General features: G+C 44.8%; 1 protein-coding gene across 1 annotated transcript in view; it reads left to right on the forward strand.

Annotated features, from left to right (window-relative positions):
- Window positions 1-22,525, forward strand: part of SHOC1 (shortage in chiasmata 1) — a 255,104-nt gene that overhangs the window by 181,448 nt on the left and 51,131 nt on the right. The gene's annotated exons all lie outside the window — the stretch shown is intronic.

Below are 22,525 nucleotides of genomic sequence, written 5' to 3' on the forward strand. Positions count from 1 at the left end.
TTGAGAATCAGCAAGGAGACAATGATAGAGTAAAGGCTTTGCTCTTGTTTTTGCAGCCAATAAATTACAGCTCACAGAAAGCAAACGACACAGAGAGAGAGAGCGCGCGCACAAAAGGGTTGTTATTTTTTCTCTTCAGAGTGTCCTCAAGGTCTTATGATATTCTCTCTAAAAGCTGAAAAGCTACAAGAATTCCAGATTGTAGCATATTTCACAGGAGACGTTTAAACATTATTAGAATTAATATATGAAATCAATTTTTGACATAGTTAAAAAATTGAACAATTTTGTTGTTTGTCATCTTGCATACCTTAATTTTGATGAGTAAAATTTTCAGCAATAACTATGGACCAAATTTTACTATACCATAAATTCTTAGGTAATCCTTCCACATATTTCACTTTGCTTGTGATAGCGACTCTGGCAGCTAACCGCAAATAATCAATTCTTTTCCAAACTATCTTCAGCTGGCCTATTAATAAAGGGATTGGTATCAATTATTATTTTGTTGTTAAATTAATTTCCGGGAAAACCATCCCCCCAAAAGAGCTGCCACCATGTGTGGAACCATGTGTGTGTAGCCAGCATTTTGGGGAACAGATTGGGATTAATAGGCAAAAAATCACCAATGTATAGCACCACCTAAAAATTATTTTGATAGTAGATTCTTGAGTCTTTGCTGAGATTCAGCTCCAGCTCTTCCACAAATAGTGTCTACTCAATAAAGCTCTTCTTTTATTTTACTAAAACATCTCTGTTTCAGATTGCAGCGACGTAAAAGCTCAAATCAGCAAGTCAGAGGGCCACCAGGTAACTTACACCTTTGAAGGTTTTCTCTGAGGCCAAAAAAGGACAAGATTTTTAATTCCGCCACAGCCACCCTCCGACAAACATTTCTGTAGGCCAATATTGTGTCATTTCTGTTTGCAAGATTTGGCAGCATTGATACTATACTGTGTAAAGTAAGGTCAAGTTATTTTCCTAACCCAGCCTTCAACATTTCTTAGGGCAAAGGTATGTAAGAGAACCCCAGCTGATTTTTGTTTTCAACAGGAAAAACACCCCTTTGGGAAGAGGAGATTTTTAGAGCTGAGAAGCAGTGGTGAAGGAGGGGTGGCTAAATCTTTCCTTGGCTTCCCCAAGCTACTCACCCTCCCCTATGGAATTCCAAACAAATGTTTGTTCTGTTCTGTATATTTGGGTGTAATGTGCAGTTAGGCACTTAGGCTCATGTTACGTGCCAGACAGCATGTACACGTGCACAAAAGCAAGCATGGTTAGTTAACTCTCAAAGCGAAGCTACCGTATCTCCAGACTAGGCATGCTGTGTAAACATTTGCAAAGTTCACGTTTTGGCTTGTTACCTGTTTCCATCATGCCCGACCTTCATTTTTATCTCTCTCTCTCTCTAGCAAGAGTAACAAGAAGTCAACAATACAAACATTCCAAAGATATTGACCTAAAACAGGTTTACATCCAGACTATACAAGTCATGTAATAGAAATCAGTTTTCAAGGACCACTTACCTTCAGTTGATGGGGAGTGGCGATTGCAGTCTGGCACGGGCCATGGTGGTGTCAAAGGTAGTCTGTTTGCTTCCATGTGGCTGGTAGAGGACATCACTTCCCCCATTGGCGATTTTGGCTGCCGGGGCTGGACCCAGCACTCATTTGGCAGTTGGATTCCCCACCAATTCTGAACATACTCCAGAGCATGGTCCTCTTTCAAAAAAGTCTTTAGGTCTCAGGGCTGGCCCACCCCCCGCTCAGGAGGAGGATGTTCTGAAATACCACGTGTCCATTAAGGAACAGGAGTTAGCCACCAAGACCATGTCCTTGCATGTAGTTGCTACCACCTTCTCCTCTCCAGCAAATTCCAATGGTTCCCCAACTCCTGTGATTGCTTCCACATGTGCAGGCTGCTAAAGGGCAGCCTTGGCTTCCATCACCAGGAAGCCAATTACAGGCCCAATGGAGTGCACCTGTCACCAATGGGCAACGAGGTTTGGTTGCTGCATAAGTGCAATGATCTTCAGGATTGGTTGCTGACGTGAGTGGTTTGGCAGCGGGCTGGCAGGGATGGACCGACTCAGGTGGCCGATAAGTCATTGAGTGGGATCCTTAGCCAAGGTGGACAGAGGGGCTTGGGAGCTCTTCCAAGGGATCAGGGTACCCCGTTCAAGAAATCCAGAGGAAGGTACTCCTGTTGAGATGCCCAGGCGGGGACTGACAGGCCACAACAACTCCCAAATGGTGATCTTGGAGGGGTCATTCCAATGTGATGATCCTTAACCTAGGATTAACCCTGCCCAATAATCAACCAGCAGACAGGTTGGACGATTCAAGGTACACACCTAATGCTCACGCCGAAACCTACTGACATCTGTCATCAGTAAAGTGGCCCATTTTAATCCAAAATTGATCGGCCTATTATTATTGCATCTTCTTGTGTTCTGTCCCCCACCAATCATGTCTTCATTGCACCTGGGGCTGCAAGATGGGTGCTGTACATGGCGAATCCTGGTAAGTTCTTCATTGATAGAGCCTCTCCACAAGCATTCTTGAGGAGCAGGAGAAGGAAACAAGCCTTCCCCTTTATTGACGAATGCAACGAGAGGTGGCCACAGCTCACCAAAGTTATCTCTTTTAGTGACCCCTTTTGCTGCTGTTCTGTGTCTTGCGAAGCGATCTGATATATCCACTTCCCATGCATTATTGATCCGACTGCAAAAAGGAATTTTGGTTTTCAGTTTCCAATGCTGCGCAATTACAAGACGAGAAGTGGTCAGTAAAAAGCATAATAATTTCTTGTGCTGAAGAGGGTTATTCATATCAATGTCTAGAGAAAGAAGTGCAAGTGCCAGGTTGGGTTTGAAGGATTGGTTTGCGATTTTAGCAATTGTTTTAAATACATTGTCCCAGAACATATCTACTATCTTGCACCCACAACCAGGCACAGGGAAATAAGCCCACATCGCTATATTCTGCCCAGCACATAGGGCAGATGATATTGCTAATTTTAGCAAACCTAGATGGGGTCCAGTGCCACCTGAGAACGACCTCAAGGGATGCTTTTTGCAGTCTCATCAAGATCATTCTTGGGGGGGGGGGGCGGGGCGGACGGGTTGCCAAGCCAGATCCCATCCCATTTGTTTTCGTCAATGACTTCACCAATGCCCACTTCCCATAACTCTCTGAGACCTTCAGGGTCCCCAGAGCATGATCTATGACAGTATTGTATATCACTGACACTACCCTGTTCAGGGTCTATTATCGAATGAATTAAAAAATATAATGGGAGTTGGTGCTATCTCTCGCTAGGTGTTTTGCAAATCTTAAGCAAGCTGAAACCAACCAGTGCCTCTTAGTTTCCCCTTGAAGCCCTACCTTAGTGATAGCTTTACTGTTGAGGAGTAGTTCACGGGTGCGATAAAACCCATTTATTTCCCATTCTCTAAGCCAAGGGTATATCATGCCCAGCTTTTGAGAGGAAAATGTTTTTTGAATGTGCATTACAGATACAGCATGTACACAGCATTAGGACTATGAAAACAGGGCAGGGGGTTGTCAAGGTCATAGTGGGTTTCACCCTGAGGTTGGTTGGCTACATTCAGTTTGATGAGTCACGATTTGTGGCAGCCTCATCTATGGCAATAGAACCTTGTTGGTACTAGCAAGTGGATGGCAGAGGCAGTGTTACTCAGGACTTTGACCTTGTATCAGGTGATATCAATGCATCAAGGCAATATAATGCCTTAGTGGCATATGACATCAGGTGTGGGGCAGAGTGAACGCAAGGCTGCAAAGGAACTCCCAAGTACAGCTGATGCCAGCAGGGCTTGCTGGCTGGTACAAGCCCTGCTTTTGGCAGGGATCAGCTGCCAGGAGCTCAAGTGGAAACACTCGAGTGCAGCGGAATCCCAGCAGAGCTTGCAACCAGCACCCATCAGCTGGTCAATGCTGGCTGCCAGCCTTGCTTGCCAAGGAAGAATCAGGAGTGCATTTTAAGGCTCCTGATTTTGCAACTGCCGTCATGTAGGGGGCAGGCGGCCTTTGGACTCATGGGCCAAATTAGAACTGCATCTGGGCCTAATTTGATAGCTCTTTCCTACCCCAACCCTGTATATTGGTGCTGCTCTTATATAGGGTAGGTGGGACTTTCCCCCCCTTCACATTATCAGTTTGGCTAATGAGAATGCCCCCGAATATGGGAGGGGTGCTGTTCCTTGCTCATTTTCTCGTGTTTGTTTATTTATCGATTTGCCAGCTGCCCTTCACTTTAGCTAAACGCCCAGGGTGGTTCACTAAGCAAATAAAAACTAGCAGCTATTGAGTACGCACAGCTAGGTCACGTGGTATACTAAAGAGGGCTTTGACATGAAGTCCAAACAACACTCACCTTTTTACAAATTAAATGGTGCCACCACTCCTGGGCGGTTGCTTAAGGCAATATAAAACAAAGTGTGGCATTTCCGGGGTGGCGGCAGAGGAAGACTGACTGCTGTGAGTAGCCCTACTGTAAATGTGAGAGAGCTAAGCTACAGAAAGACCCACGGAGAAGGGTCCTTTTAATTCCTGCGGCTGCAAGCAGAGGCCATTAAGAGCTAATGCATGTGAAGCTCTTTTACTTCTTGCTTTTGAGGCGGTGCCAAAGTGTCGTTTCTTAATCTACATCTCTGGCATCCTTCGCATACTGTGCAGCCCCCTTTCTGAAGCAATATTTGGTTTTGCTTAGCACGGCAGGAATGGTAGAAAGCCATGTGCTGCATAGCAGCATGTTGCCCTTCAGGCAAAAAGCTACTGGCAATTATATTATCTCAGTGCTGAATGAATCCAGGCGTTTGAAAGCTCCCCTGTACTAAGAGCCACCAGGAAGCAGTTGCTCGGCCCTAATCTGGTATCTGCAACCTGAGTATTTGGGTCCGTCCCATTAAGAACACATTAACAGCACAGATTCCCGCAAGAGTATGCCAGGCTCCCTTCTCTGAAGCTCTTCCTCCTGAAGGTCTTGCTTCTTGTGGCAATACAAAAGCTGATTTCAAATGTAATTTTTCACATGCGCACTTTTCTAAGGGAGTCAGTGACATTCAAGGGTTTCAGTCAAGACTGACAATTTCTGCAACGATGGCTTATTATTAATAGCCACCCATGCTGCAAGACAGAGATGACCCATGGCCCAGATGCAGCCTCAAAAACCACTTTAGTTGGCCTCCATGTCAAACTTTAAACAAAGTACATTTTTAAAAAAGCTTTTGAAATAAAGTTTAAAATGATAAGTTTTTGGATTTGCTTGGTCAATGGTAGCCACTGTGGTGCCTTCCATATGTTGGAGACCACAACCCCCATAATCCCTGGCCGTTAGCCACAGCTGGTCAAGGCTGATAGCCCAAAAAATATCTGGTGATTACCATACTGTCTACTCCTGTACTAGGTAATAACTTAGTATATGCTGGTATAGAGAGAAAGAGAGAGAGATGCAGCAAAGTATGGAAATATAGACTGTAAAACCTTTAAAATGTACCATTCCAAGTAAGTTCCAAAATGTCCCCTTAAAAAGTTCCTTTCCAAAGTTTCCCTCTTCTGCCAGCACAGGAAAAGACCACATTTGGAAAGTTCAAAAATAGTTTACTTACAAACTCTCCAAAGGTCAGATTCATGTGCTTTTCCATATACCAGTAAAAAATAAAAATTGCACAGGCAATAAATCTTAGCAAAGTTATGTTTCGAAGTGTGTTGGCAAATTCTGTTTTGGAAGTTGGTGTTAACTAGAGCTTGGAGTTCCAACTACGGATAGCAAAAAACAGGAAGCAGAGGAGAAAAATCCTATGCATGGGGGGGATGCATACAAAACCATAGTTCAGGAGTGTTTATCATTGACCAACATTCTAGGGGCTACAGGACAGCAGTGTGTGTAGCTACCTACATTCTATTACATGTGAACCACTTTGAGGGTTTTTCTTTTTTACAATCAAGTGGTATATACATTTTATGAAATAAAATAAATATCCACATATAAACAGGCACCCACTCACCCACCCACCCACCCAGGTAATCCATGCAAGCCAACTAAGGGAAAGGGGTATGCTCCCCTTGCTGGTCATCACATAATACTGGCTTCCTCAAACTCGGCCCTTCAGATGTTTTGAGGCCACAGTTCCCATCATCCCTGACCATTGGCCCTGCTAGCTAGGGATAATGGGAGTTGTAGGCCAAAAACATCTAGAGGGCCGAGTGTGAGGAAGCCTGATATAATATGTCTGCCTGTTGAGGTTCTTTTGCCATTGACTCCAAATTTGGTGGGGTCTGGGGCAGGGGCTGATCTGGCTCCAGTGCCTTGGGTTTAACCACCTCTGCCATAGCAGCACTCCAAATTGCCAAACCACAGTTTTGCATTATACATAGAGCCATAGTTGTCACTGTCACAGCTCTGAAGTGCATATACAGTTTCTGTTGCTTGCACAGTCTTTCAAAAGCGAAGCAAAAGCTATGCATCTATATTTAACTCACATTATAGTAAATGCGGTTTCCATGCTAACCTGATTCCAATTTTCTTTCCTGATGAGCTTTTTAAAGCAAATGTGTCAGCCTCTTGCCCAGAGTAGTGGGAAGGATAAAGAGGATTAAAAAAAACACTCAACAGAAAAAGTAACATGCAGTAGAATACTTTATAATATAAATGATTGGTTTACATAAAGTTCTTAATCACATTTTCTGTATGTGTGTGTATCACAGTGGTGGTATTCTTATCACTGTAAAATGCCCCCCTATGGTTGAAAACCTCCCCCTCACATGTATGCATCATGTGCATTCTTCCCATAACAATGCCACCTCTTGATCAAGTCCACTGATGCTCGCAGAAGCACATACCTGATCTCGTCCATCCACATAACGGGCCATTTTCATATTGTGATGTGGAAGCCAGCCACAGGATTAGCTGGTAGCCAAACCACCAATGAACCAGGCCAGTGATTGGTTTTCAACACTGGAAGACTTTAATTACGTTGTCTAGAAATTTGATGCAAATGTTGAAACAAAGTATATTCCGCTGTAGTTGTACATCTAGATTTTTGGACTACAGTTTTGTTCTAATCCCAGGTTTGCACATAGTACTAAACCAAATGAGCAAACATTTGGGCGCATGGTGTAAAAATTGTGCCTGCTGCACTTGTCCCCCAACCTGTTGCTGACATTGTACCCAGGGCTAAACAACTCCAAGTCCATGGTTTGTTGTGCTCCAAGCAACCCATGAGCTGTAGCAAAACATTTGTTCTTCGTTTACATTTTGTAGTTTTCTTGGAGGAGACAAACCAAGAGCCCAAGTTTGCATGTAATGATAAATCAAACCATGGTTTAGCTATGGGTAGTGCAGTGGCAGCAGGAACGGGGGAGGAGCAAAACAGCTGTGATTCCGGCTCTCTGTCCACTTGTCCACTCACACCTAACCATGGTTTTTCTCAATGTTACCTGCAAGCAAGACTAGTGTTGTGATGTTGCCTCAAGGCTTTAGTGACCTGCTTCATATGATTGTTGGGAGGTAAATTACTGAGTCAATTTGGGAGATAACATTACCTTCAGTCTTGCAAAGCTGGAAAACTATAAATCTAAATAATTACTTCCAACAACAACAGACCTGTTTTCTGTTTTTGTGTGGGAAGGAACTGAAGGGATGAAACAAATATCTGCAACACACACCCCACACACCTCAAATGGGTTTGAGTGTGGAATAAGTAAGTCCTAAGTTAATTCCTGTTAATGGTTAAGGGCAGAAAAATATTTTGCCTTGTTATTGTCCAGCTTTTGTGGAACTTTTGAATCCTGCTTTTATTGCAGAGCTCATGACACAGGCCAAAGATTTATAGTGATGAAACACAGGATTTGGAGACATTTGCTTATGCAACAATGCAGTAAAAAAACACAAAAGCAACTGTAAAACTTCACACCAGAAAACTTGGCAAATAAGTCCTGAGACCTGGAGAACTGAGCATACTTTAATTTGGGACAATGGATGGAATTCAGTGTCTTGCTATGACACTTATTCCATCAGTGCAAGCATTTCCTCCCCCCACGTGCTGTTTTGGGGGTTCTCTTGACTCTCCAAAGCAGATCTGGGGGGACATACAGGGAGAGGGGTGGGGCCCCACTGAGTTAGAGGAAGTCTTTGCACTGGCATACATTAGTGACCCAAATCTGGCCCAGATAACTCAACAGCTCCAGAACCTATTGGCTGTTTTAAGGCCTGGAACTTCTTACCAAGGCAGTCCTTCTTATTTCAGAAAAGCTAGAATGACCAAGCTTGGGCCAAACGACCCTAGATTTTGCAGCACTATTGCTAAACACATCATGAAATAAGCATTACATAACCTGCTGCAGTTTTCTGTCACAAAGTCCATGGGGCCAGGCTGCCAAGATATTGTCATTTTGGATGGAACTCTGCACATAATCAGGTTCATGAAAATGAAAATGGATTTATAGCCAGATAGCAACAGGGCCAGATGGTTGCACTTAGATCTTTATGGTGCTTCCTGCTACATTATCTGTCTCAGATAATGGCTTAAGACTTGGCTAAACATGATTTACACTTCTGGATTGGCTTCTACAATAATCTCACACGCAGCCGTTGAACATTTCAGGTGCTTTCTTCCCTGCTGCAATCCCACAGGGAATGCATGAAGATGACGCAACCACATGGGTAGGGCTCCTCCCACAGGTTTTTCTCTATTGCCTCACTATGGCTTCCCAGAAAGGTGCTGATCATGCATCTCTGTGTGTGGTGGTGGGGGAACTACATTATCTGCCTTGGGCAAAGGCAGCACTCAATTGTACAGGATTGCACCATAGAAAAAGTAGGTATCACATGACGGCAGCTCCTTTCTTAGTCATCTGCACTGAATTCCAGCTCCAACTGATACACATTAATGCTGATGACATACCAAACTTAGTGCAGGTTGGATTTTTTTGCCCCAAGCTGCTGCCGAACTCTCTTTTTGAGCATTCTTTGATTTTGGGGTTAGGGTTTTATCTCAAATCCTGCTTTTATCTCAAATCCTGCCCACGATTTCATTTGACTATAGTATTTTTCTTTTAATACTCCACAAAAGGCCTCCATTCTTCTATAAAAAGTTCATCGTTTTGATCTCTTAATTTCACTGTCAGCTTTGCCATTTCTGCATAGCTCATTGCTTTCAAAAGCCACTCTTCCTTTGTTGGAACTTGCTCTTCTTTCCATTTCTGTGCATATAATGTTCTACCTGCTTTTGTCACATACATCCATAGGTTGGTCATCTTCTTTGGAACCTCTGTCCCTATTATGCCTATAAGGAAATATCCTGGTCAGGGACTAGGCAGAGGAGGAATGGTGGGCAGAGGAGGAATGGTGGAGACAGCCTCCCCATCCTGACCCTACCAGGGAGGAGGAAGAGGAAGACAGTATAGATTTACAACAGGGGTTTGAGGGCAGTCACAGTGCAGAGGCAGATGAGAGGGAAAGTTGGGAAATCATGGGAGAGCCAGAGCAACACCTGGCTGACACGTTGTCACTAGAAAGCATCCCCGACCCTCCACCTCCTAGAACCTGGTGAGCCTTAAAAGTAGGAGAGCAAAGAGCTCAAAGACACAGGGAATGTAGCAACACCCGTAGACGTGACGAATGAGGAAGTGGGAGAGATGGGGGTGGAGATTAACTTGGGACAACGCCACTATCCAAGAAGCTGGGTTCTATAGCCTCTCTCTGTAAAGTTTGGGATAAAAAGGACCGTAATAAACTTTTCCTTGTCTTATACTTTCCTGGGCCACTGACAGCACCCTGACAGTTTTTTGGGAAGAGGGGTGCATTACTTTCTGAGGGGAGCAGCATATGCCAGGGGTGGGCAAGGCCACAGGCAAATGTGGGGGGAGCAGCAGATACAAATTTAATCTTTATATGGTAGGCTAATTTCATGCATGCTCCATCCAGACAAGCAAGATAAAACTATCAGAGTCCAAGGTGCTTTTCAGCCAGGCAAAAGCACCCAGTTGAAGGTATGAAGCAGGGCTGGGAAAGGGTGTGAAAGTCACAAAGGCCACAAAGAGAGGCATGGAGGGTTAGTGGAGGGTCACATCTGGTATGTGAGCATAGGGTTCCTCATACCTGCTTTGAAGCACCACAATATTTCTTTTCTGACTCCGCTGAAACTGACTATATCACAGCTAGTGGGAGACAGACTTTGCATTGTTATTGTCATCACCACCACTGTTTTAGTTTAGGATTCATTCAGCCCCTCATTCAACTTCCTGTGGCCCTTACGAGCCATGTCATTATCAGTATGCTGATGACAACAATCAGCCTTACTTCCCATTGGTCCTAGATAAAGCTCTCTCTCACTATTTCTGCTGCCTGGCAGAAATAGAAACCTGGATGCAAACCAGTTGGCTCCAACTTGGCTCCGGCAAGATTCAGGGAGATGGTGGCTGGAATAAAGAAGCACTCCAAGGAGCTGCGAATCAACAGATGTGGCTTGCCATCCTTCAGTGCTGCTGGCTGCTATCTTGGAAGCATGCTGGCTGCAGCCTGACTGCCCGTTAATGACCACAACGAGAAACACTTTTCAGCATGTTTAAGAGGGTTGAGTGCTTTCCTGGAAGCGGCAAAAGTTCCTCCCTGTTTTCTATGTCCAGTGGAGTCCAAAATAGACATCAGCAAAACATTTTAAGATAAAAAGAACTGGGTAGCATACCGCCACTTAGAGATAGCAGAATATAGCTCTCTACCTCCTAAGACATCTCAGCAAGCAATCCCCGACATCAACAAAATGAAAACAAATGCCAAATTCAGAAATCTGGCTTCAAGGCCCCCCAGTGTGGAGCTCATCAGAATTAGCACATGGCAATTCTGGGCACCTACCAGGGTCCCAGTGACCTGTTAATTCTCTCTATCTTGTCTGGTGTTCCAAGCAGCATCAGACTGATGCATCTAGCCACTCTTGATTTCCTATAATGCCCCTGACTTAGTATCATTCTGGGGCATTCTGGGAAATTCCAAGGGACTTTACAATGGGTAAAGTTCACTGAACACTGTTGCCATGTAGCACTGCTGCACTTCACTGGGTTAAAGGATAATGGGAAGTAGCTAAAGTCAACGGAACTCTGCCCCTTCGCTAACCCTGGCTCAGGTTGACATCCCTTAAATATTGACTCACCAGGGACTTGCCACTTGTTTACAGTTTACATTTACATTCCCATGGGTGAGGTCCCATTTGCATCTCCTCTTGGATTGTCAGGAAAGTCACATTCTTGTAGGGCGTGAGAACTATGTAAAGAAAGAAACATTTGTCTTTGGACTAGGCAACCTACACATCACACACTGTTTGCAATGGAGAGTGTTCACCCAACACAAAACCATGGCTAGTCTGCCAAGAAGCATAACACTACCTGAAGCTTGTATGCAGGCATTTTTACATGTCACTGGAGGGAAATTAAGCTACTCCCTTGGCAAAATAGAAAGAAAAATAGATAGTTTCCACCCCCTTCCCTGCAAATGACTGCCAAACAAATGGAGTCAGGAAATTCAAAGATGGTAACACCACAGCACTGACTTAGGTCTTACTAGATGAGACAGGGAAGAGAAAAGGAGGAGACACAGGATTCTATGGGGGCACGTGGCACCCATAACCCTAACGTATAATTATATTACAGAGATTTTACTTTTTGCTCATTGCAAAAAACAATGGTTTGCTGTTTACAAAAAGATATGGCAAGCACTAAAAGGGCTAGTTATTTTGACAATATTTTGTGAGCTTCTGTTGGCATGCCCACTACCTTCCAACCCCCCAAAAAGCACAAGTAGTATATTTGACAATGAAAAATTGTGATACATCTGGTAAAAGTGTGTGTGTAGGGGGCTCCGTCTTGTTGGGTTGAAATAAGCGACAGACGAGTAGTTGGTGTCATGTGGGAGGCATCTCCCAGACCAAGTCTCGGAGAGTCCCTTTTATTATATATTACCCCAATTGCCTCATATACGCTTGGTGCTGATTGGTTACACGTGGGGTGCGTACAAGCATTACAGTGTTGCATACACATACAAGGGGTTACATGAAGACATTACGCATCTGTCCTGACAAGACAGAAGTACTGTTTTTGAGGGACAGGGGGCGGGCTGGTGTGGAGGACTCCCTGGTCCTGAATAGGGTAACTGTGCCCCTGAAGGACCAGGTGCGCAGCCTGTGAGTCATTTTGGACTCACAGCTGTCCATGGAGGCGCAGGTCAATTCTGTATCCAGGGCAGCTGTCTACCAACTCCACCTGGTATGCAGACTGAGACCCTACCTGCCCGCGGACTGTCTCGCCAGAGTGGTGCATGCTCTGGTTATCTCCCGCTTGGACTACTGCAATGCGCTCTATGTGGGGCTACCTTTGAAGGTGACTCGGAAACTACAACTAATCCAGAATGCGGCAGCTAGACTGGTGACTGGGGGCGGCCGCCGAGACCATATAACACCGGTCTTGAAAGACCTACATTGGCTCCCAGTACGTTTCCGAGCACAATTCAAAGTGCTGGTGTTGACCTTTAAAGCCCTAAACGGCCTCGACCCAGTATACCTGAAGGAGCGTCTCCACCCCCATCGTTCTGCCCGGACACTGAGGTCCAGCTCCGAGGGCCTTCTGGCAGTTCCCTCATTGCGAGAAGCAAAGCTACAGGGAACCAGGCAGAGGGCCTTCTCGGTAGTGGCGCCCGCCCTGTGGAACGCCCTCCCATCAGATGTCAAAGCGATAAATAACTACCTGACATTTAGAAGACATCTTAAGGCAGCCCTGTTCAGGGAAGTTTTTAATCTGTGATATTTTACTGTATTTTTTGTTTCTATGGAAGCCGCCCAGAGTGGCTGTGGAAACCCAGCCAGATGGGCGGGGTACAAATAATAAATTATTATTATTATTATTATTATTATTATTATTATTATTATTATTATCATTAGATAGAGAGAGCACAGGAACACAGTAATCTATGATTGATAGGGTGGTACTCAGAGATTATACAGAGTGCACTTAACATTCTTCCAGTCTGTGGTGATAGATAGAGGATGTATATAGTTAGATAGGAAGGTCATGTCATCACTTAGACATTCCGAGCTATCCGTGCCAGGGTAGCTTGGAAGGGAATGTACAGAAATACCACCTACGCAGGATCTCTAAGAAAACAACAGGAAAGCAATACAGGAAAGCAATACTCTACACCGTCTGGTTCAAAAGAAGCTGTCTCGGGTGTCCCATGTGCACTTTCTGCACACCTGTGTAAATATACTCAAGGACAGCAAGCACACAGACATCTGTTTTCCTGCATATACATGCACTAAGAACCCCTGAGTGTCAGTTTGGATATGCAAAAGAATGGATAGACAAGAGTCTAATAACTGTATATGAGATCCAGACAGAGGCTGTACCTAGTGTCAGTCCTACTCACAGCAGATGCATTAAAAATCAACATGTCTGACTTAGGTCCATTTAACTGCTGTTTTAATTGCTGTGTTGTTTTAATGGGATTGTTTTATTGCCTATTTCAAACATAGTCATTTATGTGCTAAAGCTTTAATGTGATTGTTTTATTGTGTATTTTCACTGTGGGGTATTTTTAATTATTTTAACAGTGTTGTACAATCAGTTTTTATGTTTTGTAAACCACTTCAAACTGGTTGCACTGAGTAGAATTTATTTGTGTACAAAAAACAGTATCAACATTTCCCCCTAAAACTCTGTGATTTTTCTGACATTCAAAATTAACAAACAGAGGCAGGAATTGGGATTGTGCTTACAGACTGTCCCCCTGACCTTTACACTTTCAGTGAGCCATTTGCACAGAACCTGTGATCATACTACCCTGGATATGTATGGGTTCATACACATACAGTCCATATCCTAACCAAAATAATGTGTCCATGGGAGCTTATGACCCAGCACATGCCAGCTTCCAAAGCCTGAGAGATGGGACTTTCTTGGAAGAGGTAAGGGAACTGGAAGGAGTTGCCTCTATTCAAGGCAGCTGCTACTTAGGACACTCAACCACTGGACCTCCATGATATATATCTTGCCACAGGTCTAGGCTTCCTCTGTGCACCAGGACACCCCACCACCACCAGTTGTCATCTTCTGGACCCCAAGAACAAATATGATGAAACACTTGGATAGAAGCCACCATAGAAAGTACAGTGTTTGTATGACACATTTCGCTACCTTTGGTCCCAAGGATGAGACCTGATTTATGTACCTCTGGGATCAGAGCCTCTAATAATTTATTAGAAAGGGTATGGCTGCAAGGCTTAATACAGCAACCCTCAGTTGCTGCCTGGCTGGTGCAGCACCCAATCTATCCAGTTTCTTGGTCTGTGCTTTAGTTACCTTTGTGGGCAGCACTACTGATGTTTCAGCAATGGTGTTGGGGACCCTGGCCTCAAAGCTAGCCTTCTCGCCTAGTTGGACAGCTCCTTTATGTCACTTACAAGCCATGACTTCAGGCCTACTAGCTCTTGTTTTGACAGGAATGGGGCAATGGTGTACATGTGTCGGCTCTGTGCAAAAACAGCCCTTGCAGGCATGGGAAGTGAGATAGGTGGGATCAGTGGGCTTGATCCTGAGCTCAGGTTCTACATGTTTCTACCTTAATCAATGCCTGAAGTAGGCAGTAATGTGTCCGGAAAAGTTTTCTGTGTGGAAAACTCAGTGCTTTCTGTGTTTAGATGAAAAGACGGGCGTAAAAAAATGTTTCTCATAAATAGCATTTGAAGCAGACAATGCTCATCAGAGCACAGTCTGCACAGCAAAGGTTGGGAGCTCTTTTCCATTCAAGGGCTACATTTCCTTGGAGACAACTATCAAGAGGCAACATGGCTGGAGCCAAAGGGAAAAAATGAACAGGTCATGCATGTGATTCTTACCTTTTTACAGGAGGCTGTATTCCAGCCATGGGCAGGGGGAGAATCAGAGGTTGATACATGCATACCTCCACCCAAGCAAACATTATCGCAGTTGATAAGCAGACAAAAGTAAGAGAGCACCAAGCAGAGCCAGTAAAGGGGCATGGCCAGGGCAAAATCCTGAGGAGGAGTGGTGGAAGCCGCCTGACCATGATCCCCTCAGGGCAAGCACAGAAGGAGAGGAATTGGATCCTGGCTCCTGGTGGTGGGAAACTGGACACACCCAAGAGGAGGGAAAGAGCTGGGAAGTGCTGGAGGCAGGGAGCTTGAGACGTAGTGAAGAGGCAAGCGACCTTTTCTCCTTGCCAGCTCCCTGGCATAAGGTGTTCTGGAAGTGAGGTTATTAGACTCCTTCTAATATTACCTTCAGCAGTTTGGGGCTTTCTGAGGTCACACAAGAGGAGTCTGCATCAAGGTGTTACTTACCTCTGAGTAAGTGTCACTCTAACCCCTGGGAGAGGAGATGCTGCCATGGGAAGAAATTGCAATGTTGGACTTCTTGCATGGTCCTCCTTGGGTTTTCCACGTTGGTGAGCAGTAGGAGAACGAACCATGCTGCAGTGGTGTGATATCATTAAAAGTAAGTTTGAATGGAACTTCCAGAGTCAGGAAGAATTCCCATGCTGAGAGCATATACAATGGAAGTATGCCGACGAAGCACTAGACAGAGGAATGTATTCTAAGTTAGGATACAACCAGACCTGGGAAAATGCAACCTTGTACTTTACAAAAAGATGGTGAAATGTGTGACTTTGCACATTTTAACTGCTTAGATGTATTCTTCAGATAGTCATTTAATTAAAGACTATCTCCACCTTGCTAGTCTGCCAGATGGAAAGTGTTGGCATTTTCTCTTCATTATGTATATACCACATATTAGTACTAACTTGATGCAGTAACTATGACACACATTCAGTCTCTCAGACACATGTTCTGGTTTTTATACTTAATCAGTGTTGTTGGAATATGTTTGTGCTATCACCTGAGCCTGACGGAAAAAGGACACCTTTCCCAGTTTTGGCTTCAAAACATTGTTTTAAATACGTAGAAATGTCATAAAGCAGCTATCTAACCTTTTCTATTGCCTTTTCTTCAAGAGGGGAAAGTTGCATGGTTTCCACCCTATTATTTACTGTTTTCTCCCCCCTCCTGCCCAATTCTTGGTAGAGCCGGAATCAGCTGTAGAACAAGAATGGACTGTGAATTCCTCTTGCATAGTTCTAAGGCTGCTCCATGCCTTGGGTATCATTCCATTGGCTTTAGGACCAGCCATGGATGCCTCTGCACACCTTCAAAAATGTGTCTAAAAGAGCAGAACAGAAATGATAGACATCCAGGATGGCTGTCAGGGACTGGGCAGAAGAGGAATGGTGGAGACCGCCCCCCCAGCTTGACGCTTCTAGAGAAGAAGAAGACAGTTCAGAATTACAACAGGTGTTTGAGAGAGGTCACAGCTCAGAGGCAGATGAGGGGGAAAGCTGGGAAATAATAGGAGAGGAGGAAGAGGAAGAACCAGGAGGGCAACAGCTGATGGACACAGTGACGTTAGAAAGCATTCCAGACCCTCCCCTCTCCCAGCGAGCCTTGAAAGTAGTAGAGCAAAGAGCTCAGAAGCAAAGGGCCCTCAGTGCCACCCACAGGGGAGAAGTGAGAGAAAAGGGGGTGGAGAGTCACTCAGGGCAACACCATTATTCCAAGAGGCTGCATTCCCAAGCCTCTCTCTGTGAATATTGAATAAAAAGCAGATGGTAAGGACTTTTCCTTGTCTTATCCGTTCCTGTTCTGGGGGTTGGTTCCTGTTGTGGGGGTTGGTTCCTCTTCTGCCTGACAGTGAAAATCATGAGGTTTCTAAGAAGCTATGGTGAGCTGTTCTCTTGTACAGCCACCTGCAATTGAGCTTCGGATACCACTGCAGTGCAGCAGCTGTCCCTATTTTTCACCTCAGTAGAACAGAAAAGAGGTGGGCTGTGATGGACAAATGGACAATCTATGTCAAATCAGCTGGTCCAGCTCTGGTCTACCTTGCTCTGATCCAGCAACATACTACTTCTCTTTTAATGCAAGAGTGCCTTTGCAGGATCCTTCAGCTCATATTCATGATGCCTTGCCTATTATGAAATCCCAAGTGTGCAGTCTTGATTTGTAAATCTAAACATGTTGGTAGATCATAGCATACCTAGGATTTTTTGGCGGGGGATGTATGTTTTTTTCTAAAGGTACATGAAGCAACAGAATACTGAAAGAAGAAATGCCTAAGACTGAGGGATGACTCATGCTGGAAGAATGCATAAGAGTCAGGGATGTCTGGCATTGGAATGCATGGTGCTTGAGCATTTTTGCTTCCAAACTGCAAGAGAAGCTGCCTATACCTGGATTCAGATTTCTTGTGCAGCCATGAAATTTACTTTGGTTGCCTCAAGCGAGAACTCTCTCTCTCTCAGCCAAACCCACTTCACAGCAAAGCAGGTACATGGATTAGGCACCTCAGTCGAACAAATGTAATACAGATGACGAGAACAGTTCCAGAGGTTGCATATATTGCTCTAAAAATATATAAATCTCAAAGTAATATCAAATGCTGGTGCCAAGAAGCAGAAATCTGTGAGGTACGGCTGAAATTCACCACCACAATGCACCAACTTGGGTGGATTTAAAAGGATTAGACAAATTCATCGAGGATACTAATGACTACTGTACTAGTCATGATGTACTGCAGCAGCAAATCATTGTGCACTGAGGCTCTGCCCTCTGCAGGCCACTGAAGTTCTGCAATCAAAACATCTATTGGAAACTGCTCAGTGCATTCTGCATTTCAAGATTTCACCAGGCATTGCCCATACCATCTTAAAAGGGCCTGAAAAGTGTCGTCCCTTAAAATGTTTCATAAGGTATCAAGTGCTGTTAAATACTAGGTTTTGTCCTTGCACAGTGAACCTGTGAATGGTAAAAACAACACAACAACCTCCCTATGTTACTGCAGCTTGATCAAATCTTATCGTAATTATTCCTAAATCTGTTTGAGCTGATACGGAGCACTTTTGAGCCTCGAGTGGAGGACATGTAGACAGGCAAAAGAGCATTGATGGCTTTTCAGCGCTGGGCAGACTGTTTTGTTCTTCCAGGCCTTTAACATCACTTTAATATCTTTGACATCTTTAATATCTTCTAAATATTTAGCTTAATATTTTGGTCTCTGCTTTTATGGAGGTTGGGGTATGTTTGCTCCCTTTGGTTATTTTACAGAGCAAGCCAAATGCCTGGTCCACTGTGAAGGGCAATTTGGATGGGGTCTGGAGGGGTTCCTCTGCCCTGCCCGGCTGTAGCCAGCAAGGAATGTCACGGCTGTGACCAACGCCCAGGCGGAAAGCAAAGTAGTTTCCCAAGACTTGGGCCCTAATTGGCCCATTTGAACCCAGCTTATGGGCGGGGAGGTAATGCCCCGATGGTTGCGATGGTTGAGTGGAATTCCCCATTGGCCGCCAACCACGTGGGTCCGGCTGACCGGGAAGGAGGCAGAGAGCGAGGGTCTGCAGGCAGTGCCCACCGGGGAAGTGGTGAGTGTTTAGTTCATAGTCCTCCAGCTGAAAGCATATTGTTTCAAACAATGCATGGTTAAGCTTAATCACAATTTGTCAGGTTGAGACGAAATGCAAGCTGCAGCGAATTGAAAATGAAAGTGAAAGCTTCCAAACTGCTTCTCTCAACTGCACTGCTGTGTGAGCCAAGGCTGACACTGGCTCCTTTTCTTCATGATAAATGATATGAAGGATTTGTTTAAAACAAACAAACATCAATAAAACAATCTATTTCTGCATCACTTCTGAAAACAACCTAAAGCTTGTTCCTACATACTGTATAAAGCAGATGCTATATCTACCTATTAAGGCTTCCAAGCTGTTAAACTGACATAATAATGCTTATGGGCTTCCATTCTTCTTCTTCCCATTATTCTACCGCACTTTAGAAATACTATTTATCCCAATTATTTTTTTCTTTAAAGGTCCTCTTAGTCAGCAACACTGAGTAAGCTCATGGTGCCCAGGGCACTTGGGGGGGGGAGGCACATACACCGGGGTGTGTGTGCACAGGGTGAAGGAGCCCATTGCAGCACCTCAGCTCCCGCCGCTGACATCGCTGGAGTGACACCGCCCCGCACCGGAGCAAAGCAGGGCTCCACTGCACCTTCTGCCTGCCCATACAGGGGGAACTCGGCCAGCTGGCACTTAGCAGGTGTGAACCAGGTGCTCCCACAACAGCGTCCCCAGTGCAGCCTAGCCAGATGCTCCTCTCTGTGAGCCTTGGTTCCCCATTACACCTGCCTGGGGGTCCCCTCAAAAGTCCACGCCCAGGGCCAGGGGCCCCTCTGACACTCCCCCACTACGCCCCTTCTCTTAGTACACTTCTTTAATAAATAATTTTCAAGAAAATCACATCTTCTGAGGTTTGCATTTAGCATGGACTTTTATTTGTTATTCCATGAGGCATACATTGCCTTTCCAGTTTTCCTCAGGTGCTAAGAAGTGTTGATGAAGAAACAGTCCCACAGTCCCAACTTCTATGGCTACTGCTGTCTATTCAGCTGAATACATAAATGGTTGTTGCACATGGTAGAGAGGATATCGGGCTACCACAGTTAATATTTACTCTGTGGCCAGAACTTTCGACACAACACATGTCAACATACATGCATACAAAGATACAAACCAGACATGCTTCTGCAGGCATCAGCTAAAAAAACCAAAAGGACACACTGCAGCATCAAAACTGAGCGCGAGGTTTCCGTTCCGAATACAGTTTTGTTGCCACGTAAACCAGCGTTCTTTTGTTTTCAGAAGATGACCGATTAGGAAGACTTTTGGTGTTGGCAAGATGACAATGCAAAAAAGGCTTTCATAACTGACTGCAGAAGTAGAACAGGTACCTCAAGGCTCTGAGATGGCATTTGAGACACAGAGCAGAAACAGTGCTCCGGGCTATATGAATTACTTTAACAAGTACATTATGCATTATTAAATAAACATAAATTGACAGTTAACTGGAGTAATAACTTGATTCAGAAGATAAATGGGGAGGGGGGGGGCAGAAGAGAATATGAGAACAGATAGGCTTGGTGTTTTAAATGTAACCAGCCCTGGAATCTGCTGCTGAAGGATGGGTAAAGGTAAAGGTACCCTTGACCGTTAAGTCCAGTCACATACGACTCTGGGGTTGCAGCGCTCATCTCGCTTTACTGGCCGAGGGAGCCGGCGTTTGTCCACAGACAGCTTCCGGGTCATGTGGCCTCCATGAATAAGCTGCTTCTGGCGAACCAGAGCAGTGCACGGAAATGCTGTTTACCTTCCCGCTGGAGCAGTACCTATTTATCTACTTGCACTTTGATGTGCTTTTGAACTGCTAGGTTAGCAGGAGCAGGGACCGAGCAACGGGAGCTCACACTGTCGCGGGGATTTGAACCGCCAACCTTCTGATCGGCAAGCCCTAGGCTCTGTGGTTTAGACCATAATGCCACCCGCGTCCCTGAAGGATGAGTAGCAAATCCAATATAATAATAATAATAATAATAATAATAATAATAATGGCCAACTACCAAACTAAATAACTATGAATATAGCTACACTCATCCATTCTATTCTTGTGTATGTTTTTCTTTGCATTTCTTCTCCTCTGTCAACTGCTTTGACCCCAGAAATGGTATTATTTATTCATTATTATATTTATATCCAGGAGCAACTCACCTAGTGGGGCAGAGCCACAGCAGTACCCTGTTGGCAGCCCAACTGTGCATTTGCACAGCCCCAACCTCACTGCTGTTACCTTGCTTCTCCCAGGAGGTGGCAGTGATGATGCTGCTGCTGGGAAGCTCACTGTGGCTCTGACTGACCAGGAGAGCCACTCCCAAACCCAGGTTCATGGTTTGTCTCCTCCAAACAAACCATGATCTATAAACCAGAGAACTAACTTTGCTTTGTCCAGAGTTGCACAAGCCCTGAGCCAAACCATGCCTTAGCTCACTGCAGCAAAAGCAGCAGGACTAGGGGAGGAACTCAGTGGTGACAATATTTTCTTTGGGGACCTGCATGTTCCCTCTGAACCATAATTTGACTTAGTGTTATCTGCAAACCATTTCATAGCCTATTACAAGCTGCCTAGGTGAAATATTAAATTGAAAGGTGGGGAATAAATACTACAAACAATAGATATCATCCAGATATCATCTGCCCCACCCCCCACCCCACAAAGTAAATAACAGCTTAAGGGGTCAATTTAAAATAGAGGGGGACTTTTTTTTGCTTGTTTTTTTTTAAACAACAACAACATTGCAATGCAGAAAAAAGGGAGGCTTCAAAACAAATTATTTGCAAAAGCACTCCAGTTTTCTATTATTACGCCTAAGGCATTCTGAATGTAAGAACTCTTCTGTTAGAGGCGATACTCAATTCTCGATTCCTGAATTTTGTTTTAGGGAACCAGACAACCTTTAGGGAACCAGACATCCTGACAGGATGGCAGAGAGATTATTTGTCACTGAAGGAGCATTCATTCTCATTTGTTGTTAGGGAGGTGAGATGGCATTATGTCAAAGCAATTATTACCCCCACACTTGCCAGTGCATTTTCCTGTCACTTTCCTTACACAAAATGTGTGTGGGTATGTTTTGGGGAGGAGGGGGAAGTTTTGTGGCACGAGAGGGCCAAACCAACCTGAATTGTGCAACCTGAATTTGCCAGCATGTGATTGAATCCCACTTGAAAATAGCAACCATCTTAATTGCCACAAGCTGTTTGCTTCCCCTGCCATCATCTGCAGATAGCAGCTTAAAAATAACAACCCAGAATTTTCCAGCATGCTTGAGATCTCCTATGTCTGTAGGGATTCCCTCCTGCTCTGTCTTTTCCCCAGTTTGTTGCCCTACACCAGGGGTCGGCAACCTAAGGTCCACGAGCCACAAGCAGCCCACGGGGGTCATTTAACCTGCCCCCAAGCCGCCCCTGAACCGAGCTACCAAGCTACTCCGCGAGTCCCCGTGTGCTGTGCTAAACCGGCACAGCGCAGTGTGGGGACTTGCTTCCGCGGTGCCAGAAATCGCATCTGCGCAGACTCTGGAGATCACATGCACACACGAGATCTGGCCCGCGGAGGGATCTCCACTGGAGTGAACTGGCCCATGTGAGGTAAACCTTGCTGACCTCTGCCCTACACTTCCATAGGTATGACTACCACTTCACTAACAGCGGCAACGAGGAAACAGCAGTAAAAGCTTATGCAGATCTGGAAAATCAATTTCCAGACATCAAGATGCTGCCCAAGTGATAAGTGATCATATCAGGAGACTTCAGCTTAAGATGAAATCAGCCAGACCAAAGAACGTGTCAGAGCAGTAGGTCTTTTTTTATTAATACAAAGAGGACAAAGCTCATTGAAATTCATGTATCTACATAAGATATCTTACTGCAATGTGGAAAAGGGAAGACGATAGGACACGCCATTGTCTCTGCTAATACTGATTTAATGAAAAAGAGGGATTAGCAAGCTCACTGAAGCCTGGGCAGCATTCTAGAAATTTAGTATTATACAGCAATT

This window comes from Podarcis tiliguerta (genome assembly GCF_965153285.1).
Source record: "Podarcis tiliguerta genome assembly, chromosome: 17".
Taxonomy (NCBI): domain Eukaryota; kingdom Metazoa; phylum Chordata; class Lepidosauria; order Squamata; family Lacertidae; genus Podarcis; species Podarcis tiliguerta.